Here is a 26,779-nt window from a genome sequence, read left to right on the forward strand (position 1 = left end):
CTAACCAATTTTCTTAAGATGGCCATACACGCCTTGAGGTGGGTGATCCAATCGTGGGTTCTAGTGCTCAACTACAGGAATGCAGGAGGTCAAAGCATGGACTGTATCAATGAGAAAATGGGTTTTTTAAACCTGTCCAATTGATATCTGCCTGATATTAGTCAGATATCAATCAGGAAGTTTATCAGAGGGCCCCATACGTAGGTCAATAAGCTGCCAACATCGTCTGTCAGAAGCCCATGTATGACCACCAATAGTTTACGGAATTCTACGGAATTGCTTATGCTCTGTCATTATTTAAAAAGAGATCATCTTACTGCTAGAAGAAAAGCTTTTGGAATAGGCAATGCAAGGTAAGAAACTGATATGTTCACATTTCCACCCCATAATTGCTCTATGATATTTCTATTTACTCATAAGGGCTCATATACAACTACAAGTGTAGTTTGAAAAATGCAATTTGGGATGCAAATTGCAAATTTTAACATAGATATGTTTACCTATAATACAGCATTTTCCACTATTTCAACATCATTGCAGTGTGGCATTGTGTTCAATGCACTTGTGTTTTGTATCTAAACAATGACAATTGCCCAAGTGGGGATAATGTAATTTTAGGCATTATTATGAAGTCTGCACTGGTTGCATCCACTGAAAGTAAGTCTACTGCCCATATTAATGATACCTTCTTAGGGAAGGCACCATGGAATTACCACCAGTTTCAAGGTGGAGGTAGCTAGGACTACTACAACTATAGGGATGTGCAAGGACATATTATTATGTTCTGTAAATAAATTCAATGACAACTGTGGTTTTAAAGTTTGTGAGTTTAGTTGTGGTTTCAAAAACCTCTAAAACTACTAAAATCTCTTTCTATCATGATTGTGAAAGATACTTGACTGAGTTTAATCACATTTTTTTCTGTGATTGAATATAAAAAAACTTGAATTCGAAGATTAATACATTTGTATCATAGTTACATAGTTAAGTTGGGTTGAAAAAAGATTAGTCCATCAAGTTCAATCCCTCCAAATGAACCCAGTGCACATATATGCACACACACTTATACTGACCAACCATTACACTCTATAAACTATATACCAATATCTATACTAATTAATTTTAGTATCACAATAGCCTTTAATATTATGCTTGTTCCAGAAATTATTTTAATGGGATTAATAGAAACTGCCATCATAACATCATTCCTGCTCATTTATATCCCTCTTAAGGACTGTAGCCCAAAACTGCACTGCATACTCCAGGTGAGGCCTTACCAGGGACTTATAAAGAGGCAAAATTATGTTTTCATCACTTGAGTTAATCCCATTTTTATGCAAGACAGGACTTTACTAGCTCTAGTAGTCACAGAATAACGATGCCTGATATAAAACAACTTTTTATCCCCAGATCCTTCGCATTTAAGGATACCCCAACAAGCTACTTTTTAGAGTTTAACTTGTATTAATACTAATTCTACCATGCATAAGTGCATAGCTTTGCACTCAACAATATCATCACTCCATAGAAAAGAACAATGTTCATCCAAACACATTTGGATGAATTGACACCAGTATTTGGCATACGTGTCAATGCAATAAAAACTTGACAAGGGGATTGCTCAGTTTGGCCCTTCATTTTGAACCATCCCACTGAACCCCATTATTAAATATTGTACCTTAATGAAACCAGAAGACAGAAATGGGTGTAAAATGGCCACAGCATTTATTGATATTTTATCAAATAAATAAGACTTACCAGCCTAACCCAAGTCAATATTCTCAAGCCTGAATTACACAGAGATTGCTAATATGCTTTGCCACCAACATGAGAGAAGTTCAGCAGCCTTGCATCTGCAGTGTCTTCATGATAGGAAATCCAAGCAGGTTGCCACCTAGAACAAGCAGTAGTAGTATCTGCACCAATCAATCCACTGTGTAGTCACAGGAGAGAATGTGTGCTGTTTTGATCCAGAAGAAGGCAAAAAACCTGTCCTGAAACCAGTGACAATTATGCCTCAAGAGGGGAAAAAATTCCATCCTGACCCCAATGGTGATTGGAAACATTCCCTGGATCAAGCATTTTACATTCATTTAACATAAACGAATACAATGCAAGTTTATACTGTATAAAGATACAAAAAACACAATATAACAGTGCATTCAGGAAAACATCCATGTTCAGTTATGAATAGATAATATGTCAACATAAAGAAGTAAACTCCTGAAACTTTGTAAAATGTTCAAAATGGGGGAGAGTGGTGCTATGTTTCTAACTCCTCAAACAATAAGGAAGGGAACTGCTTCTTTGTCTGACATCACATCCCCCTCTTTCTCTGCCCCTTGGCCCGGCCATCTCCTGTCTTAACCCATTCCTTCTTACATAATACAGCTTTATGTGATTCTGCCAATCTCTAAGCTAGACCAGTATAATCTGGCTGCTGATCCCTTGTCCTGCAGCCCCTGAGCTTATAGCTCTTTCCTTTCCTGACTGTAAGAAACTTTTCTTGACAGAAAAGTTTTGATAGATGAAGGAAACATCAAACTGTTGGGAACCTTTTTGGGTTCCCCAGTTCAGTATCTGAATAATCAGCCCCAATCGTTTTGTCAATAGTCAGAATGTGTAAACTTCTTTTAGTTGTTAAACACCATTAATAATGGATAATGATCAGAGCTACACTACTTCCCGTCTGACTTATGACTTCCCAATGTATAAGGCATGTGAGGAGAAAGGATTGATGAAATTATTTTTTGAGTTGGAACACATTATTCCAGAATGGAACATAAATTAAACCTGAAACCTTCAGTAAAAATGATTAAGAGTTGAAAAATCCTTTATTCTAGTAACTGGCAAACTGATAGTCCATTAAGAGAAACAAATGTCTACTGTGCTGCTTGGAAACTGAGACTGGGTCCCCAGAAAGCCTAAAGTAAGAACCTAAAATATTATTTAGTTCCCCTTTCCATATCCATTCCAATTTTCTTCTACCCCCTAAGAACAAAGAACACCAGAAAGGAGTCCTTGTTTCTCATACTAATGTAAGCCTCAGTAAAAAGTTGTGGGGGGCAATTTACCATACTACTCCTATTCAAACAAAAGTTCTTCTGTATAGAGTGCTTTATCTATGGAACTAACAGTGAAGGTTGTCATATATGTATTCGTGTTTGGGGGCTCATACATGAATGCACATAAACAGGGGCCTAAAATGGACAAAGAATCCTTTACTCCTATATTTATGGGAATTACCAGATGAAAGTAAACTTCACTATCTACAAACAATATATGACATCTCAGACTGGGGCTTCAGCACATGACTATACCACTAGACTATTTGTTTTCCTGTTGCTGTGTTCTTGTTCATCATCAGTACTAAATCTAATGCTGAAGGAAATCACCATATAAACAAATACAACTACAACAGTTAATAGACCATGAGCAGTTTTAACAATATTGTAATAAACAATAAATGACTACAAATAACAGAGATAAAAAACGCTTTCACTGAACAATTTGCCTCTCTCATTTTCTTATTACAAGGAAGAGCTGTGCACTGTGCACCAACAATCTTTATTCTTTAAATTAATAAAATTTATGAATACCTGTTTCCATATCAAGTTTTTTTGCAGCCCTATATAACATCTGTGGATGAAAACAGAGATCCATTGTATGGATACACAAAACATAAATCATAGTTGTAGAATCTTAGACAAAAAAAAAAAAGCTACAGTTAACCACCAGCAGTGAAAGAATACTCAGGAGGAAAATTACTAAGCGCCGAAAATTCACCAGCAACAGGCAGTGCAACACTTCGCCAGGCAAAAATTCACTCAGACAACGCTAATTCACTAACATGCGAAGTTGCGTGCAGGGCACCGAACGCTGGTGAGATTGCGCTAGCGCTTATTCGGCAAGCAGAGTGAAGTTGCGCTAGCGTTGGCTAATTTGCATATGGCAGGAAGTTGAAGTTTAATGGACGCATATGTTGTATCAAATACATTACATTACACAAGGCCAAGGAACCTTAATAAAAGAAAATAGATTTGTTAAATTGCCCTACACATGTGCCCAGTCTATAGTTTATGTGCCATATGGTAGGAAATGTATGGGGGAGCCCGGGTACCCAAAACAATTTTTACATACTTTTGCAGCCTATCACCCTGAAAAAGGAAAATACGCCAGCGTTTTTTGGGTCTTAGAAAATTTTTCAACTAAATTTTGAGGAAGTCCTATCTACTCACTTTGCCTGGTCTTAGGTGGTGAAGGCAAGTCTAGCGCAAGAGATAACGTTCAGTAAGATGCGCATCTTAGTGAATTTGTGTAGTTATGTCCATTCGCCAGAGCGAAAATTCTCCTGACGTTTGAGTGCGAAGTAATGCTAGAGGGGCAAATTTACTACACTGCACAAAATGATTAAAAATGGTTAAAATATTGTGAAAACACATTAAAGTCAACTGGCATTTTTACACAATTACTTTTTACACTCAAAATACATTGGAGTCTACAGGCCTTATTCAGAAGCAACTTTTTCAGCTGCAACTATTTTCTGCTGAGATGTTTTCCCGTGCTGAATACATTGGTCACAAAAGTTTCACTGCAACTTTTTTTCACGTAAAATACACTGGGATCTATTGCCATTTTGTCTCCGTGTTTGCTTTACAAAAATATACGCATATGGTAAAATGTGGAATTTTGCCATAATTCCAAACTGATAATAAGGATGCAACATTTGGAGGCCCATTTATCAACATTCTAATATTAGTTGTTTTAGAAAAGACAACTAAACTATGAACGCCATGTAATTTATGAAAAGATTTGAATATAAAAAGCACAAATGAAACAATATGAAAATTTCTAAACATTTTTTAGATAAATACTAGCTGAAAAAATCAGAAGACCTATATAAGTATGAATGGCTACAAAAAGTCCTGTAGTATCAGTGTAGCTCCCATTAAGCTCTTTTGGAGCTCAGATACATTTTTTGTATTACAGTTTTTTGTGGTTTATACACCTAATAAATTTGAATGTCTTTTGCATTTTTAGGGTATTAGAGAAATAAAAAAAAATATTTTTTGTATAACAAATTGATTAATGAAAAAAACAGAAATTAGAATTTTACTAAATATGTCCCTTGCTTTCATTATGGGAGTGTGCCAGGGGTGGGGCTTCAAAGTCAACTCTCCCAATAAATATGTTTCACACACACACTAACAAAATAAAATAAAAACACACTGTGCACTGTACCTTGCACCTAAGTTACACTGGTCATACACAGTAAAACTGATATATTTTATAAATATATAAATAATATATATAATATTATATATAGGTATTCAGGCAAATGTGTAATAATAATATGGGGATGGAAGATGTTGTATGTCTGTTACACCCCGAATGCACCATTATTAGAATGCAGCATTATTGCAGTAAATGAAATGTGAACTTCCATGAACAATGGTTGTTACTTTTTAATGTAAAATTCAGCATTCAATTTTGTCTTCAACAATAAAAGGGAGTTAATATGTTTACCATACATCTAAAGGTTATTGTGTTTTATATTTAATGAATATCAGTTAAGAAACCTGTTCAATTATGCGTGATTACATGTTCCTGTAAAATCTGTGTGGCTGTATTATTTATGTTTCTCATGCTTTTTATAACTTCTCTCTTGCCCCCTTAGATTCTTAATAAACAATATATTATAAGCCTAGTGGATGAGGCTCAGAATCAGTCAGGTTTCAGAGACCTATAACTCGTAAGATAAGAACAGGTTGACTCATCTTGTCTGTCTATCATGTTTTATAACACATAGCCCGAGCCAATTCAAAGTGCAAATGGCACCTTTATTGGTGTTAAAATAAAGGTACTCATTTCATTTTCTCTCATTTTTTCATCAGCTAACATTTACTTCTCATCAGTCTCATAGCAAAACCAGTTCTTTGGTTTGAGAGAAGAGACTAAAAAGGCACTGAGGCCATCAGGGATTGCCTGTGCCCGACCCTGCAGGCCTTACTGTCAATCACTGCTTTCCCATCCTTGCTCCTTTTCACAACAGGCAGCTGTACCCATCGCTGTCAACCAGGTAACAACCAACAAACAATAGAGGCTTGAAAGCCTGGTCTAGACACTCTTTTAGCCACTTATTTGCTGCTCTTGGCAGCTGTTGAAGCATAAATAAGCAGTTTGTAATCAGAAAGCTGACATCATCGCAGCTCAGCTGAGGGTGAGAATTGTTCCTGTGCACTGAGCTGCTTTCTTATGACTTTTTTGTGTGACATTGGATTCTGGAACGGGAGGGGGGACAGATCTGTGCCACGCTAAGCTGGTCTTTCTTTCAGTGTACAATAAGGGTAGGGATTGTCAGCCTCCTCAAAGAACACAGGGGAAAATCAGCAGGTTCTTTCTTATTCTTTTTAGCAAGGATAATCTAAAAGCAAATAAAAACTCTGCTAGGATATGACTCTCTGTGTTAAAGTTGTTAAATTGCACTAAGAAATGGACTATGAAATGAATTGCTTCTTGCATTTTTAAAATACTATTTTGATGTATCCCTCCAGCAAAATGCCTAAAAACTTGGTTACATTTATGGTGAACTATGGTCACACTTTGTATAAAACAACATTTAGTGCAATTTGTGGTGCAATCACACACTGTAAAAATACTGTATATATATATATATATATATATATATATATATATATATAGATGTTTTTTTTTCCTTTCAGCATTTCCAACAAATTGCCAAAATATCTGTGTATTTAATATAAAAACATTTCATGGAAGTCAGAGACCCAGAATTTTACTTTTTGGAATGTCAAATATATTAATTGCAAACAATATACACATTATAATTATTATAGATTGTTATTGCCTGCCAGCTATGTTACTCACAAAGTTTGTGTATTTTAAGCAAAGGTGAAACAAAAGCTATATATGTTGTAAAATATGCTACAAGTTTATTAAAAACATTTGTCTTATAACATTTTTAATTTATAAGTGTACTGTATAATGCATCACCTCAACATAGGGCCTCTGTGTTGCAAATTGGCTGTTTGGCTATAAGGTGTGTGATGTCAGTTAATTAGCACTGAATGATAGGTGTTAGATCCAGCAATGATTTATGTAATGTGTCACTAAAACACAATGGAGATCTGTACTAATGACGGAGACAGTTCACATGCTTTCTAAATAAAATAGACTCTTTCATTAGCTAGAAAAAATGAATTCAGGCACACTATATGTAAATAGTACTAAGCCTTACTAAGCCATTTTATATAATAGGGGACCGTAGGCACAAAATATTCACCTGCAAGTGGACAGATAATAATAAACAAGATGGTATATTTTTGCCACTAATGATTACATTCTAATAGAAAAATTAGTGGACCTTCTCTATCATGGGATATATAGTCTTACTGTACATGTCACTGATAAAGGGACTTAAAGGGTGTGCAGCATGACTGACATAGGGGCTAGGTTCTATATTACTGCTAATGCAACAATATAACTGGATATGTGGTCCACACATGCCAGATATAAAAGCCATGCTGTGGCCACAGCTCATGTTGACAATTTTAAGAGCTGGGTATAAACTGTGCTGACATTTTACTAGACATTGAGATATATACTATAAAGGATAATGGACCAAACTGTAATCTAAAAGGACATTAGAGGTTGCCTTATGTCCACTAAATAAATCAGTCTGGCGCTCACTGTTTTATAAGGCAAAAGGTTTCCTTGGTGGCTTTCCATTTTCTTATGAATTACAATAGGTGGTATTTGTATGGAAAATGCATTGCATGGAAAGTATTGTGCTAATTCTCATATATAACACCAAAGTTTGTCCTGATCTCAACATGTATTGCCACTGCTGTGCAGCACAGGGCAGATTTGTTCATCACCTTAAGGGGGCGCTGTATTGAAGCATGCTTTCTGTTTTTCCAATAATATAATTTAATAAGTAGGCATTTGCATAGCTACTGAGGTTTTTTTTTGTTCTGAGGAATATGTAAACCGCTGCACAAATATTTGTTTTATTGCTAGAAGGATGTAAGTTTACTTCCTCACTCAGAAATATTACTCACATCCCTACACGGATTTTACTTATTAGGTTTCTTCTTAGATTTTCTGTATGAGGAATTCATGTTTCTCACAATGAAATAGCAGATAATTGAAATATATTTGCAATTTTCAAAGTACAATAAACACAGTTCTCCTTTCCTTTCATTGATAACCACACGACTAATGCATAACAATCCCTCTGCAGCATTTACAAGCAAACTTGAGCTGCTGTGTTGTAATAGCTGAAAAAGTTAATGTAGCTTGAACAAGGTTCCTAATTGTCCCTGTCTCTGTCATATTTGTCTACTTGAGTGGTCTTAAATACCACAGCGATTAATTACTATGGAGCAGGTATTACAAGATGTTATGATACTTTCCTGGTTGGGTGAATGAAGGGAAGCAGGAGATTGTTACAGGGCTTCATCCTTGCACTTTCTGTAAGGCAGTTTAACCAGAAGATTTAATGTGTCAAAGTTAACTGTGTTCCCTAGTAGATATTCACATTCTAATTAAAGATTAAGGAACACAATATATTACACTGTGATTTGTCATACATGGCTTGTTAAATAGATAGTCTGCTGGGATTCCCCAACACTCCAATTACTTTTCCACTTTTCACTGTATAAGCAGTGTTAATTTTTAATACACACTGTTAGACTATGTCTGTCTGTCTGTCTGTCTGTCTATCTATCTATCTATCTATCTCTATCAACATCTGTCTGCCTGTCTGTCTAGCTTTCATGTTTTCAATTATAAATGCATAATTGCAAACATGATTAGATTAGATTCGATAGAGAGTAGATAAATACAGTAGATAGTGTATAAACAATACTTTTGCAAGTGCATTCATTCTCTCTCTCTCTCTCTCTCTCTCTCTCTCTCTCTCTCTCTCTCTCTCTCTCTCTCTCTCTATATATATATATATATATAGATACACACACACACACACATATATTTTACACAAGCATAACTGCATATGCAGAGAGACATATATATATATATATATATATATATATATATATATATATATAGCGAGAGAGAGAGAGAGAGAGAGAGAGAATGAATGCACTTGCAAAATTATTCCATGAGATGTACAGTAGTCTAGAAAAGCTCAGAGTAGGCTCCGATCCCACATATTCAACATTTACATAAGGAATACCCCCTTCAAATATTTCAAATTTGGATTCTATATATAGTTTAATGATATATTCCCCTTTGATTTCTTTATGAGTATATATATATATATATATAGTCTTTTACGAGATCTCTGTTGTCGGCCAATATACCTGCCAATATATACACATGTATATTGCTGTGTGTGTATATATATATATATATATATATATATATATATATATATATATATATATATATATATATATATATATATATATATATATATATATATATATATATATATATATATATATATATATAGTTTCTCCAAAGTAAGTGCACTCAAAAAACAAAAACATCAATGCCGAGGTGCAGGTTAAAAAATGTTATACAATATCATTGGTAACAAACCGAACTGGTATTTTTACCATGCTGTAGGCACTTTAATGAGCTCTTTAAGTGTTCAATACACTTGCACCATTTTAATGGTGCAAAACATAATTAAAAAAACATATGTTCAGAATAATGCCTATTCATTTAATATGTGCATATGTTAACGTTGGTCAGACATTTGCAGCGCAGACTATGTTTACTGGTGACATTGCTTGTTTGGACATTATACCGTATATCAATCCTGTTATTATACTGTATAAACATTAAAGCAACGTTATCTAATGTCATGTACTTTATTCATTCTGTCCATAGCCAGTTAACATGCAGGGATATGCAAGTATAGTAGCTGTGTGTGCTTTTCAGCAGTAAAAATGCTGCTTTTAGAGAATTTGCCATTATATGCACAACAGATTTTTTTATGTATAGCTTTTTTATGTCACTGCCATTTCATATGCAAAGCATGCATCCGCCACAACGAGGCTATCTCCAAGAGCAGTCATACCGAAACCTGATCTGGGAGAAAGTGCAGACTAAATAAAATTTCATTTTGACTTGGCCTCCCGCTGAGAATGGGACTGCTTTGTTTCAGCCAACAGAAGCAGCAAGCCAGAAAGGTATGTCCTGTTTTGCATGGCCGATGTGTGACTTTAGCATCACAATCATGCTGTTCATGCTTCTAGGACTCGGCATCAAGTACGCATCCTGTGCTTTCTTTTTCCTTTCCATTTGCTCTCCTTCTGTGCTGACTGCAGTCTACCTGCAGTGCAGATCTATGACAGACTCCACCACCACCATTGTTTGCTTTGGCTTATGTCTAATAACTCCATAATTGCTTGGTATGTTGTTTTCTGCTGTTGTTTTCTCTGTGCCTATTGACTCTACCCCTTCCACTTCATGTTTTCTAAGCTTAAAGGAACCATGGTTTTTAAATAAACACATGCAGGGCTGTGCAATGCAGATGAGACATTATCGCTAAAGTACTTTAACTCTGAAGTACATCGAATTTTCAAGAATGCTTTTGTGATTTTTTTTTTGGATTGGTTAATGTCTGTAGCAGACATTAACATAAATGTATGATCTGCTGCTGTAGAATATGCATGCCTAGAAGAAAAAAAGATATCAACTTATTGCAAGATTCCTAATCTTAAAGGAAATATAGACTGAACATCATAGGTACTGTTATGTTATTGAAAGTCATAAACAAAAAACATTTGGAATTAATTCAAATTATATTTCCTACGTGGCATTTCTTATTTTTACAACAAAACCATGGAATAAATAAATTTAAATACAATTTTAAAAAAATAGTTTTTTTTATAAAGGCTAGATGTGGTGCTATTCTTACTTTATTGATATTATCCTAATTTTTGTATAGTTTGAACAATATAGGAAGTATTAAACAAAGCTTTGTAACCAGATTCAGGATGCAAACGGAGCAAATTAACCAAGCTCTGCCCTATGTTTTTTTTTTTTTTTTGAACATTACAGCCTTGTAGGCTGCCAACTTAACGGACAACTATAAGCAATTCTAAAAAGAAGCTCCTTATAGTAAACTATTATTATTGTAAACACTGTGAATAGTCATGGACAATGGATTTATAGATAAACAGAAAAACAGATACAATAAATTTAAAAAAATAGATAGATAGATAGATAGATAGATAGATAGATGATAGATAGATAGATAGATAGATAGATAGATAGATAGATACTTTGTTCTGGAGAATTTTCATGCAATTTTCATATCTGAGTTTTTCACACGTGTATGAATGTGTGTTCTGTTCTCATATAAATACTCTAGTCTCCTAGTCTCATTGATTTTTAAGCATTCATAAAAGTATAAAGAATGTAGTTACAATACTTACAGTATTGTTAAATGCCAGTTAATCACACATAACACCAACATGTGGTACAGTGAATACTGTATTTAATAACTACTTTTTTATACTGCCAACTTGATTGGATTGGGTAACAAAAAAAGATGTGTTCTTTTTTTATTTACAAATCTATTCAAAACAAAAAAAAACTTGCCTCCATGTAAAGCATTTTTTATACATTTTTAGATAAACAGTGAAATGGGACAAAGTATACTTTTTCCCTGATTTGCATAGATTAAACTGGATGCACAGTAAAGTAATAATGTTATATTAGCTATATTGGGGTCTCAGGGTGTAAATGAATGATTAAATACCACAAACCGTGTACTTTTTCAAAATGATTATGCAAAAATATTAATACAGATGCAGGCTTAAACAGAAACAAACTAGGTAATGGAGAAATTTACAACAAAGCAATGGGATTAGTAAAGGCCATTCCCTACCAGATTTGTAGTCTAATGAACTAATCTCCTGTTTAACATGGTCACAGTCTCATTCCTTCAGCTATTTTACAATCTAAAGTATCTAAATCTAAATCTAAAGTATGAGCATTACAGTTAATCAAATATTTTTTTGAATATACAGGTATGGGACCTGTTATCTAAAATGCTTGGGACCTGGGGTTTTCCGGATAAGGGATCTTTCTGTAATATGGATCTCCATCACTTAAAGGAAAACTATACCCCCCAAACAATGTAGGTCTCTATTAAAAGATACTGAGTAAAACAGCTTATGTGTAAAACCCTGCTTAATGTAAATGAACCATTATCATAATAATATACTTTTTTAGTAGTATGTGCGATTGGGTAATCATAAATAGAAAATTGCCATTTTAAAAAATAAGGGCCGCCCCCTGAGATCGTAAGATTCACTGTGTACACATACAAACCACATGTAAGGTCACATGAGCCAATTAACAGACAGAGTTCTGCCTTTTGCTTCCTCACTTCTTCCTGTTACAGTTAGTGTTGTAGTATTTCTGGTCAGGTGATCTCTGAGGCAGCACAGATAGAGTCACGAAATGGTGGTTCAAGGCAAGAGATGTAAAAGGGCAATATTTATGTAAATATATATTCCAGTTTGGTAATATTCTTTAATATGTCATTCAATTTGATATAAACTATCTGTTGCTTAAGTATTCATTTTGGGGGTATAGTTTTCCTTTAAGTGTACTAAAAAATAATTTAAACTTTAATCAAACCCAATAGGATTGTTTTGCACCCAATAAGGATTCATTTTATCTTATGGTAGTTGAGATCAAGTGCAAGGTGCTGTTTTATGATTACAGAGAAAAAGTTAATTTTTTTAAAAATGTTAATTATTTGATTAAAAAAAGTCTATGGTAGTTGGCCTTACCATGATGTGGAGCTTCCTGGATAACAGGTTTCTTAATAATGGATCCAATACCTGTATCATATTTTTCTGACTTGTTTTGATGTGCTGTGTTTCGGAAGTACTAAGTAGCACTCACACCTCTTAAAAATAAAGTTTGGTACTTCTGGTTAGCACCAATGAAAGTATGTAGGGGTACTAGCATAAAATATAAGAAAAACTGAAAACTGGCTTAAGACTACAGAAACAATATAAAAGTTGTCACTTTCAAAAAACTGAAAAGGTTCTCCCTAAAAGCCATTAACCCATGCCAACTAATCCAATGATCGTTTTCAGTGCTTAAGCTGCAGGTGTTTGAAAAAGAGCTGATCACTGATTGGTTGCTAGGGGTTACTGCCAAGGTGCAAATTTGCCCACTGTTTATAAATAAGCCCAATTGACTTGTATAGGATCTCCACACCTTTTACTTGGTGAAGTTTTGCATTAGAGGGTTTTCATGTTTTTTTCACTTTATAAATCTACATTTTTTCACTTTATAAATCTAAATTTTTTTGAGATTTTTAGAAATATAGTGGGAGATGATTCATCTTAGCTCTCAGCTTTCTTGAAATTATTTTAAAAGTACAACAATAGGCCAAAAGCAGATAATACCATAGTTTGGAGCAGCTGATATTTATATACAGCCTTCTTGACAGTGCACAGTTATTGGCATTTTTGCTCATGCATATCCACCTGAACTCAGTGAGCAACACTCAATGAGGCCTACAGCTATCAAAAGGGTGGGTCACGTACAAAGAAATTATTTTATAGCATTTGAGGAAGCAAACTAACCAAAATGGAGGAGGCAGTGGATTTCAAATGGCCCACAAACACCATTTTGACATGCCCAATTTAGCTTTTAACATGCATATATTCTGTATTGTAACAGCAGCTTGTGTGACATTTTTATACATACTTTTATACTGCATATTATATTTTTCCCCAAGGTAATGCCTTCTATTTACCAAAAAGAAAAAAATTCAAGGATAGTTAAAACTTAAATAATGTTGGGTTTGGAAAAAATATTTAAATATTTTTAATCTATAATTTTGAAAACTAGATACAATTATTTTAGCATGAGAAACTAAAAAAAAAACCTTTAATTTATCCAGATTTCCTGTAAGTTGCTATATGGATCATTAAGACATACTGTAAAGTGGAGATATTGTCATTTATGTAGACACATCAAGTAATATGATAGCTCCTTCAGATATTGATTACTTAGTATCGCTATACTTACATTAAATAATAAGTTTGTTGACTAATATGGTAGAGACATGTATAAAGTAAGTGCTCCAATGGAAACATGTTTATCTGCTGTACTTAGTACATTACTTCTTTTTATAATTCAACTACTATGACTATGGAACACTTCTAATTAATGTAATATTCATGGGGTGCACATGGGGTGCACCCCTTAGTTCTGGTAACTCAAAATATTTTTGAAAGGTTATTGTGTATTCCTTAATTAGTGCAAATCATGTTGGGCCTCTCTCGTTGACATGGTTTAGAATTTAGAAATATGCACATTACTGTATATATCTTCTTTACTAGTTGTTCACTTATGAACCCAAAGGCCTAAGTTCATTTAATAGAGGTAAAGGTTTATAACGTGTGTTATAATGCACAGAAATTGGAGTGGTATTAACTCACTATTCATTAGACAATAGAGTTCCCACTAAAGTCATATAACTAGTCAAAATGCCCTCTTTTAAAAGAATTGTTCAGTATAAAAAGAAAAACTGGGTAAATGAATAGGCTGTGCAAAATATAAAATGTTTCCAATATAGTTAGCCAAAAATGTAAGCTAAAAAGCGGATGTCTAACAGAACAGAACACTTGGTTTCCACTGATTGGTTACCAGGCAGTAACCAATCAGTGACTTGAGGGGGGGCACCTGTGTCATGACTGTTTGCTTATGAATCTGAGCTGAATGCTGAGGATCAATTTAAAACTCACTGAACAGTTATGTCCCATGTGGCCCCGTTTAGGGTAATGCCACACGAGGAGATTCGGGGAGATTTTGTCGCATGGCGACTAATCGCCTCGTCTTTTGAGTGACTATCTCCCTGAACTGCCTCAGTGTTTTTCCCCATATGCTACAATGTAAAGTCGCCTGCGCTAATGCACACGTGGCTATGCGTTTTCTATAGTCACCCGAAGTTGCCTCACTGAGGCAACTTTGGGCGACTATTGAAAACGCATCGCTGCTGAGGCAGTTCGGGGAGATAGTCGCTCAAAAGACGAGGTGATTAGTTGCCAGGCGACAAAATCTCCCCCCCGAATCTCCTTGTGTGGACTAGCCCTTATAGTCAGAGTTACTGAAAAGCAGGAAGGAGTGTTCTGTCCTGTTTAGTTAGACATCCAGTCACTCCAGCCTTTATACATTACATTTTTGGCTAACTAACTATATTAGAAACATTTTCAATTTGCACATCCTATCTATTTACCCAGTTTTTATTTTTACACAGAACTGTTCCTTTAAAATAGGATGTTTTTAACAATGCACACACATAAACACAAAAACAAAATTCACTCAAATATGCATTTCTCTGCTTGGGATGACCCACACCTGGTTTCCTTGGCAGTTGCCCTATTTTGAGCTAAGATATGCTGTTGAGGGTGTGTCAGTGGCTGACTCAAATTGAATCAACCAAACAACTGTAAACGTTTATTACTGTTCTTGCAGCTGGATGACCATAGTTAAATCCTTAGTGGTTGTTATTGGTTGCTGTCCTGGTGCAAATATGTCATTTCTTAGTAAATGAGCCAAGTAGTCTTTAAAACCCCATTCAGGCATTCTAGATAATAGACCCCATGCTTGTAGTACTATATCCAAAAAAGATATAATGATTTTAAATGTATCTGTGAAAATAACAGATAAAAGCACAGGATTTGATCAATGGGGTGATGGAATCTTTAGAATGAATATTTTTTTTTTATTCTAAACACGCGATCATTTTCAATATCTCTTAAGTAACTGTCTTACTTTGAGTTGTAAAGGGGTTTGTTTTGACATTTGCAGAATATGAATATTACTTGTATTCATCTGGATTCTTTTAAGAATCCGTTCATCTGCTAATGGAAAAAAAAACACATAACAGTTTTTCAATAGTCACAGCCTAAAAATTAATTGCTGGGAAAATACATGTTACACTTCCATTATGGCTGGAATCTAAATAATTTTTACCTGACGTGCATGGTGGGTAGTCAAGGTACATTTTAAAATATCTTTAATACCAGATCAAATACCTTGAAAACACCTGGTCTGACCTGGAAATATAGTAATCTCAAATATATTGTAATAGGGCTTTCTGGATAAGCATAGTGGAAGGAGGGAAACTTTGACCGGGTTAGTCTATGGAAGGGGCATGATTAGTGGAGGAGTAAAGGAGGGGTTACCAGGCAGAGTGGAATCCAGTGGGGAATCAGTGGCATCTATTTTACAGCTAGCAGCGAGGTGTAAGCAGCATCCCGCCCTCCCACCCCTTATGATAGTTCTAGTGGGGGTACATCAGCATGTATTCAGCTTTGGCTGCTGCGGAGCAGGAGAATGCTTGCCAGTGTGGGTAATGGGGCTGTAGTCCCCTATCTGTGGCATGTGTTGGTGCCTCTCCGGGTAAGGGCCCCGGGAGGTAAAGTCGAGTGAGGCCATTTGCTACTACTTGCCCATCTAGGGCAGCGCCCGGGTGGCCAGCATGGCAGTGGCCTGGTAACTCTATTGAGCAACCAGTTAGGTAAGCATTCCCGTGGAGTTACTGTTATGTTACAGTTATGTGTGGTTAATATATATATATATATATATATATATATATATATATATATATATATATATATATATATATAAATGTTTAATAAAGCTGTGGCCTATGAATTCCATCCTGGGCTTCAATTGTCTTTATTGGGATCCTTATGACACAAAAGGGGGGAGAGGTCAAGGGGAATACAGGTAAGACGGTGGCCTTAACGCTGCCTGGGTCATATAGTAAATTCAAATATACTGCTTATTATTGTTAGTATAAAAAGATTAAGCACTTTGTGGGGGATTGTAGTGAGCTCTAGTTCCATACATACTCTCTAAAAATTCAGAAACTGACTTCATAATATTAATTAATTCCTTGCATAAAGCCAAGCTTGCTGTTAGCCATGGCCTACCACGGTATATGCTGGATTCCACCCAAGAGGCATAAATATAACTTTTATTCCTGTTATATTATTCTGGGTATGGCTATCTCACTGTACTGTATGTCATTAATAGGTTCACTTTTGTGGCTGCACAATGAAACAGGAAGGTCAGTTCCACAACTAAAATATCAGTTAACAAATGCAAATATTTTCATCCTTGAGAGAATGACAAAAAATGTCAGGGAGACGATTATTAAAGCCATAAAACCAGAGTTAATACAGTACAAAAAGATGTATCAGAGGAAATGTTGCTCTAACATACTGTATCTCTATAATCCAAATGATAACTTTTACTTGTGGTGATGTAGATGTTTATTCTCTGATCTCCAATAAATGCAGATTATAGTAATTTATAAACTATGAAATAATTCCACAGAACTGATCTGCAATCCAAGGTGTAGGGCAGCTCAATCCAATGACTTTAATACAAGACAAATTTTCTACCTGGGCTTTAGTTGCCTAAAATATCCAGTTGTCAAGAATATATTTTCTCTTTTAGATAGAGGATGAATTTGGCTCATTAAACAACACTGCAAAAATTAGCTTCTGGGCAGTGACCAATAGTAGCCAATCAGTACTTGGATTTGTTCAACCAGTTGCCGTCAGAACAATGAAAACTACATTTGATTGGTTTGCCAAGGGTTGCCCATGTAAGTGAGTCTGAATGTGTTTTACAATCTACAAGATAGTAGGCAATTTCACCAGATAACATACATTTTGTACTATTTTCTAAAATTAAATTGCAGGTAAAATATAATTACATTTCTATTTCAGTTACTATTATTTCCAACTTCTGTCAAGGGGTCTTGTGGAGTCCAGCAAAAAGGACAGACTTCCCCTACCTTTAGCAAAAATGTACATCTGGACATCTGACCAATGTACAGATGCAGCCACTTTGGTTTGTCTGTTTGACACAGAATAACTAAACACAGATATCCCATTTATCTCATTTAACACAGAAAACTGTGACACAACATCCCATCTAATTAAAGCATTCACCATTGTGAACAATGGTGCTTTGGTATGCTAATGAAAAGGTTAAATGCATTAAATGAGTTAAGATAACTTTAGATAACACAGTTTCTTCAATTAACTCTGAGTCATGACGCATTTAACTCACAAATCCAAGTGGCTTCATCTGTACTAAATGCAAGACAAAATAGACTCTCTGTTTCATTCATTTTGGATGTGTCTGGTAATTAAAAGATTTTGGAGCAATGATCTCCAGAACATAAATTAGAAGCTTGCTCTTCCAAATATCTGCTCCCCTGAGCTCTGTCTGATAGTTTCAACATGGGACCTAGTGCTCTGGTCCTATTCCAGAATGTGCTATTTGCAAATGTTATACTATGCTAAAAAGGCTATTTTAATGTCTGTAAATCCCTTGAAGGATTCCCTTGCACGTCTCTATCTAGCTAGAGGTTGCCTGGAGAAATTTGATGCTATAAGCTATATAGAGGAACTTGAGTCCTACCTAGCTACAATACAATTTGTACCCTTGCATCATCTTCTTTTTTCCCCCTCTTAGTAAAAAAAGGACAAACATTGGGAACCTTGGTAAAGCAAGTTGTTGGTAAACCACAGGAACCCTGTATAGTATACTATATTTTGACTGGGAAATCCTGATGGCATTATTAAATATATTTTCCTGACAGTCAGAGAGTCAGAGAGTTTTTTTATGAATTGGAAAATGTACAGTATAAAAGCAGATTCATCTATCAGTTTGTGGGAATCTGGTTAAAGTGAATGGAGGACTAGCGAGACTAAGGATCAATAGTATATATGTATTTGTATGTAAATGTTAATGTCACATACAATCTATAAATCTAAACAGTTAAGCAGTAGGACAGTAGTTTTAGCTATGAATGTTGGAAGCAGAAGGATTAAGCAGGCACCCATGAAATGCCAGATCAGGAAATAAATATGTGATTTCTGTTGGGAGGTCTCTAGGAATTAGTTGCACTTGTCAATTAATGCAGAAAATCTCGGAGTAATTAACCACTGGCAAAACTATAAAGGAAGCAGATCCCATGGTCACAGGGGAGGCTGAGGAAGGGGGGGGGCAGACCATGGGGTTCACTTCCTCTCCTACCTTGTGTGAGCAGGTGAGGAAATGATATAAGAGACTTGATATTGGAGGGTCTGCTGTGCTTGCCGAACCCCTCCAAGGATATTTGTGTTGGCGACTTTGTGCCATATAATTATAAAACTGTAACAGAACTAAAGATATAGACTGACATAGGAAAATGGCAGTGCACTAGGCTGCCTATGTAGGGTAGAGGTAAGTGGAAAAACTGTAATGCATCAGTTAACTAGTTTGAACCCAGCAGAGGTAAGACAGGGAATAAGTCCGTACAATTCAGTGGAATATTCAACTGCTTTAACAAGCTCACATTGTCTCATACCCCTACAGTGTGCTAGAACAGAAGCTATCCTGCCCTTTACGAAAAGCCCTCATTCACAGGGCCCTTTTTGCCGACTATAACTAATTTCTATCCTAGGACCCTGGTCTCTTCTTAACTGATGCTTCTTGTTTTAGCACACACTCCCTCTCATTTAAATGGAGTTCAACTATGGGATTCCTCCTCTTTTACAGACTAAGGATAACCCATAACACATAGCATAACCTACATAAACATTTCCACTGCATTTAACATAACTTTGTAGCAGGAATACTTTGCGATCAGTTTTTTTCTGTGATCACAATGCATGGTGTTAAAGGACCAGTAACATCAACTTTTTTTTTTATAGTTTCAGTAAGTTATTGCTTAATAAAGACTTTGCGATTTTAAAGTTTAATTTGTCTTGATGTTTTTTTTATGTATACTAACAAATTTTTTATAAAAAATGTTTTTGCTTTTGCTGGTCCTTTAAATATGTTATACACCTTTATCAATGTGCCCCTCATTGTGTGTATTTTAAATCATCATTTCTGAATTAATTATTACAAAATTATTTCTATTTTTTACTGTTTATAATTTAGCCCTTTACCCTCTTTTTTTTGTCAGGAGACAGAGAATTGCATTCCTATTAGTAAAGCACACTTGTTTGTTGTAATCCAAAGCTTTCTACCTTTCTGCTTTCTGCTCATTCTATCTTTCTCTCACACTCTCTCTTTCTCCCAGCTAAATCTCCTTCCAGTAGATACATCTTTCCATTCCCTACATAATTTGTGTTCACGTTTTATACTATGCAAATAGAATACTAGCGACTTCCATAACCACTACAAATCTTTAAACAGTTAGTGACATAGACCAGATACATTTCTAGGTTTTTACCTAGAAATGCAAACAAACCAACCATGCAAACCTGTGCTTTAGGAAACTAAAGAGAATTGATCACTTGTGTAGACCTTTCCTCAGCAGTGCTGATTGTACTGAACAAATAAACATGAAAAATTAATTAAAGCAATGTATCTCATGTCAAAAAGTGCAGATGAGCATAATAATGAGCATAAATATGCATGAGCATGTACTGTAGTAGATGCACACATGTTTTCAACTACTAACTATATCTAAGAAGCCACTTTTTATTTTGGCTTTCCTCAAACTTGTACTTCCCCTGAACATAAGGTACTGTATAAGTCACTGGCAGAGTGTAACATCAGATGCTGGAAGGTAAACAGAAATTGATGTGGGATACCCAGTAAATCAACTTTGAACTAGCAGTACAAGGACTGGATAGTAGCAGGCATTTCCATTGTTTGTGACTGAGGCAGGTCCAAACAGTTTAGGCTCCCCAGCAGTGGCTTTTGAAATGTAATATTTCTGAAGCAGGAAGGAGAGTAGGAAGTTAGGAATCAACAGAAGAAAGGTAACAAACAACAATGAATGGTAATATGTAGTTGTTCAGAAATATTGTATTCCTTTACAGTGCAGCGAAATGCAGAGAATAAAATACTGTAACTATCACATGGTTTTTTCTTTTTTTAGTTCCAATTATCCTTCAGTGAATATTCCAAATTTTCAGTGAATGCAAAATAAAAAAGAAAAATTGTATGAGAAATGAAAGGACACTGCTATGAGGCATAAAGGTTAGTGATGGGCGAATTTGCGGCGTCGGAAAATTTTTTGATGCCGCGAATTTTCGCTGGTGGCGAATCACGCAAATTCGCCGCGAATTCGCGCCTGGCGAATAAATTCGCCCATCACTAATAAAGGTAGTGAAAGGGAAAAATGGAAAGAAAATGGTAGTGTTGCCTGGATTAATATACAGAACATGTCAGAAACCCTGTGTCTCCCATGAAAGTTACTTGAAACTGCATGGGACATTGAGTACAGGTGATTCATTCCTGGAAATGTTCTTGTGCTTGATTTCTTGCCCAGAACCACTTCTGTCACTTCTGTCATGCGATTTCCATTAAAATCAGAGAATTCCTGCTATATTTTTAGGGGCTTCTTCACCTGCTAAAATTCACTGGCAGAAAAACATCCCAAGTACCAATTCCATTGCTATTACACTGACAGAAACTTCCATAATGTGGGTTTCAATGGCTTAGTATTTTGTGATTACAGTAACCTTTTCACTGCCAGCATAGTTTTGTACTTCTTTAAGTTAAGGGAAAGTTCCTGAGAGGGGGCTTTTGGTTTACCTAGCATAACATATATATAATTTTTTTTTTCAGGACAACCTAAGCGTTGTAAAAGCTTGTTTGACTTACTTATGCTAGTTACAAGGCATACTGAGCAATAACAGGTTTTAGGGCAAAAAAAAACAATGTCTTACAAAATGTAGTGTAAACAGGCAAGTGACTATGTCTTTGTGTATGTGTGTGTGTGTGTGTGTGTGAGTTCATGCAAATGCCCCACAAACACAAAAATATATATTTGCTGCGATTTTGCTCTCAAATATAAAATGTTTAATCTGTTACACGTAAAGCTTTTTATTCACAACTTGTGAATCTGACCATTTTTTTACAGTTTGTCTTAAAAGTCTGTGAATCACAGTAGGAGTAATTTACGACCATAAGCGCAATAAGCAAAGTGCAATTTAAAAGTGCAAAATCGCTGTTTTTTCCTCATAAAGCAGCATTTCTCCCCAGAATTCCAGCATCATTGTACTCTTCCTGCACCCGATGCAATTGCAAGTGATGTGTCAAAAGAATGCAATTGTTTTTGCAGTTTGCTGTAAATGTGATGCAAATGCCAACCAAGTCCAAAAAGATGGAATGCAATTGCCAACCAAGTACAGTTGGCATCCAGGGGTGTTGGTAGCTTTAGGCTTCCATTGTATTAACTGGTGCAGCAGCAGCACTCTATTCAGAACAGGAGGCAGGTGGAACCAGTGTCTGCGAGTGAAACAATATGTATTTTGTGTATTTTGATGCAAAATGAATGGGGCAGATTTATCAAAAGTCGAGGTGAATTTTCAAATTAAACAAATTAGATAGGGGGGAATAGTCCAAATTCGATTTCAATTTGAAAGAAATTTGAATATCGAAATTTATCATGTACTCTCTCTTTAAAAATTCGACTCCAACCATTCGCCATCTAAAACCTGCCGAATTGCTGTTTTAGCCCATGGAGGACCTCCTAGAACTTATTTGGATTCAATTGGTGGACTTTGAAAAATCTAAGTTTTATTTGGGAAAATTTTTGATTCGAATTCAATCAAATGCGCTATTACTTCGATTCATACGATTCGAGTTCGGCCAAATACGGACCTATTAGATCAAAAACGGACCTATTCGGCCAAAAAAAAAAACTTTGACTTAATTTAGGTTGGTCTTTTTGAAATTCAACCCTTGATAAATATGCCCCTTAGTAAATCACAGGAATTACTACATTAACTACTTTTTACAGTTTGCTGTACTTTGTAGAATGTCAATTTTTTTTGTCATTTATAAGTAGTTCAGCTACAAATAGTTTGTGTGGAATTGATTTGAAAAAAAAAAAATTCAATTTAGATTTTTTAACTTATATATTATATCAGTTAACCATTACTAGTAATGGGTTGTGAGGGATACTGAGGCAGCAACCCTGGTGGCCAAGACCCCCTGTCTGACTCTGTCTGGTGAGATGTATCTGAAGAATTCTGATTGAAACTATTGCTTTTACAATAAAGAAATATTGTTTTGAGCATTCTAGGGATTAAGCACAGATTTAAAAAAAAATGTATATATATATTATATACTACCAAGATATGAAAGAAGAGCAATAAAACATTATTGTGTTAATAAAGTTTTTGTTAATACTGTTGATGAGGGTTGTAGAGAGAAAAGGGAAGTAAGGTGCAGAGAAGTGAGGGACAGTTGGAGAAACTGCAAGTATTGGAAGATCATCTGAATGAAAAGCAAAATCTTGATTTAGACTTGGAGTCTTCCATAAGTATTGACTTTTACAAGTAGCCTAGCCTAACATTTACCAGATCTGTACTGTTTCTTTAGATATTAATGTCTAAAGGAAATATAACTGAAATGTATGTTCTTGTTGCAGAAACATAACTGTGGTATGTTTGACAATCAGCTTTCTAAAAAGTTGATATCTGAAATACTATTCATTTACAAATGATTGACAAAATGAAAGGTAATGCAAAGACACATATTCCATATAAGCTGTTAATTTAAACATGTAATACCCTTTTCTTTGTGCAAACTCCCACAGTGTAGGAATTGTATGCATGTCTTTTGTATCTAGAACAGTCAGAGGCAGATTTTATTAATTTTCACAGCCTCATTGCACCCCCCTAAAATATGGAGACCAAAATTATCGAAATACCCCTTATCTGGAAAACTCCATGTCCAGAGCATTCCATATATATATATATATATATATATATATATATATATATATATATATATATATATATATATATATATATATATATATATATATACTGCCAGGAGGAGTATTTTCTAAAAAATATACTTCAGTGTAATATCTCCAGTAAACTAATGGAGTCCTTACAAAGTGATTGAGTAAGCTGCAAAGTGTATTCTAGATGCAAGTTTGTGGTATCCTGGGCTACAACTCTAGTATTTTATTTATGCAGGTTGTCCCACCAGAAAGTGACAGTAGAAGATGATCATGAAGAAAAGTTTGTGTCATGGCTAGCAACTGGACAAATATATATATTTTTTTCATTTTTGAATTTCTAATCCCTCTCTTAAATACAGACACACTACAGGAATTTATCAGATACTTTTGTATGGTTGCAACCATTTACCTTTTAGTTACAATCACAGGAAAAAAGACTGCATACAAAAAATACAAAAATACAGATGCAGCCACTTTGGTTTGTCTGTTTGACACAGAATAACTAAACACAGATATCCCATTTATCTCATTTAACACAGAAAACTGCGTCACAACATCCCATCTAATTAAGGCATTCACCATTGTTCACAATGGTGCTTTGGTATGCTAATGGAAAGGTTAAATGCATTAAATGAGTTAAGATGACTTTAGATAACGCAGTTTCTTCAATTAACCATGAGTCATGACGCATTTATCTCACAAATCCAAGTGGCTTCATCTGTAGTAAGTATTCTGGTAAAGTAACACAAAAAATGGACCATTTGTCATTGATATCAATTGCAAATGTCCAGTGTGTCCCTACCATAACCACAACCATTCACAATATTTTGCCATCAGTGCGAGCATTATATAAATAGACACTGGCACATCTTAATGAAATATTTCTTCCCTTGTAGATAGATGATAGGTCAGTTGGCATTCATACTGCAGGGCCTTAGGTTTACATCCCATCCCAAGTACCCATTTTCTAAAGAAAGTAATACCAACCTTGATAGTCTTTCCTCCTAGTTTAATTCTTCAATTTCTTTTACCAGTTCAGTCGTACATCACTGTACTTTCTTCAGCCCATTAATATCTGGGACCCGGAACTGCACTGCATACTAAAGGTGAGACCTTACCTTCCATCCATAAAGAGGCATAATTATGTTGTCATCCCACGAGTTAATGTCCTTTTTTATGCGAGACAGGACTTTATTTTATTTAGTAGTCAGTAGCCATAAAAATCATTATATTGTATTCATGAAGGCTCATGAATACAATATATGACCATTTACTGTATAACTTGCATTTACGTTATTTCTTCCAAGGTGCATAACCTTGCATTTATCAACATGGAACCTTATTCACCAATTTAATGCCCAGTTCCCCAATGTTGTCAAATCACTCTGCAAAGTGGCAGCATCCTACATGGCACTTACAGTTCTACATAATTTAATTACATCAGCAAAAATAGAAATCGTACTTACAGTGACAACCTCTCAGTCATTAATATACAGCAAGGGACCAATTACAGGCCCCTGTGGTATTCTACGTACATTGCTCCTATCTATCCTTAAGTTAGTTCTCTGTCCAAGTACAAATATTATGTGGAAATATCTCCTTGAGCTGTAGATCTAGGGAAATATGAACTTTGACCCCCATGTTTCTACTGGTGAGCAACGTTCTCTCTAATTCCAGCGTTCTCTCTAATTCCAATGTGGACAAAAAAATATAATTTTTTAAAAACGGTGTCCCTAGATCAGAACGAATGCAAAATGTGCAGCACAATTAGTTGGTTGAACTGGTCTCAAAATGTGTGTGCATGCATGAGAGCACAACTTAGAGGCATCAGTGGTCCCCAACCTTTTTTTCTACCCTTGAGCCATATTTAAATGTAAAAAAGTGTTGGGGAGCAATACAAGCATGAAAAATGTCCTTGGGTGCCAACTAAAGGCTGTGATTGGCTATTTGGTAGCCCTATGTAGAATGGCAGCTTATAGGACTCTCTGCCCATAAACCTGGTTTTTATGCAACCAAAACTTGCCTCCAAGCCTGGAATTCAAAAATAATCACCTGCTTTGAGGCCACTGGGAGCAACATCCAATGGGTTGGGGAGCAACATGTTGCTTGTGAGCCTCTGGTTGGGGATCACTGTCTTAGATTATATGCACATTATAGTTATTTTAGTCTGCATGATGCTAAATCAATGACATTATGTAACTTAAAGTGATTTATAAAAGGTCGAGGTAAATTTTCAATTGAAAAAAATTTGAATTTCGAGCTATTTTTTGTGTACTTTGACTAGAGAATAGTCCAAATACGATTTGAATTTGAAAAAAACGAATTCGAAAATTCTAATATCAAAATGTATAATGTACTGTCTCTTTAAAAAACCTGACTGTCCCTTCTTAACCTGTCGTTTACAGTTTCTAATGCTAAGGGATTACTGCTGCACAAATATGGCAGCCCCCTCATAGAGGAACATGGGGGTAAGAAAGGTAATGTAAAAGCACCAGGCTAATACTTTTATGGCAAAATTATAAATAGCATTCAAAGACAATGTTATGATGTATATAAAAAAGGTTATTTTCTGGTGTCAGTATCTTTTTAAGCTTCAACACCTTCAGATGGTACTTTGTATAGGGGCTATTACATTTTTATGTTTGATTTTTGGTATGATATTAAATATAATATCTGGAAATCTAATACCTACTGTACATATATTTTGCCAGTAATAACTAAAAAAGAGAAGCAGAATTATAGTAGAGCAAAGGCTTCAGTTTAGTTTAGTTTATAATGCACCTAATGTGTTTAATGTTATGTCCAGCAGGCTAAGTAAATAGGCAATGCTTTTAATTTTCTAATAGAAGCAAAATAATGAAGACCTTCTGAAACTGAATGTTCTATATGTATTTGACTTTGTAAACCTTTTTTCTAGTGAAATTCTGTAGCATATGGTTGCATTATCCCCAAACAATTTTTCTGATGCAGATCGATTTTGTAGAAATCCTGGCAATATTTGAACAAGTGGAACCTATCATGTAG

The 26,779-nt window shown here is 35.2% G+C and overlaps 1 long non-coding RNA gene across 1 annotated transcript; it reads left to right on the plus strand.

The window, feature by feature from the left end:
- Positions 1-9,943: 9,943 nt before the first annotated feature.
- On the plus strand, positions 9,944-26,200 carry LOC121400647. Its single transcript, XR_005965875.1, has 3 exons — positions 9,944-10,181; positions 24,790-24,861; positions 26,161-26,200. It is a non-coding gene; the product is annotated as an uncharacterized LOC121400647 (long non-coding RNA).
- The last annotated feature ends 579 nt before the right edge of the window (positions 26,201-26,779 follow it).

This window comes from Xenopus laevis, chromosome 2S, assembly GCF_017654675.1.
Source record: "Xenopus laevis strain J_2021 chromosome 2S, Xenopus_laevis_v10.1, whole genome shotgun sequence".
In the NCBI taxonomy this organism is placed as follows: domain Eukaryota; kingdom Metazoa; phylum Chordata; class Amphibia; order Anura; family Pipidae; genus Xenopus; species Xenopus laevis.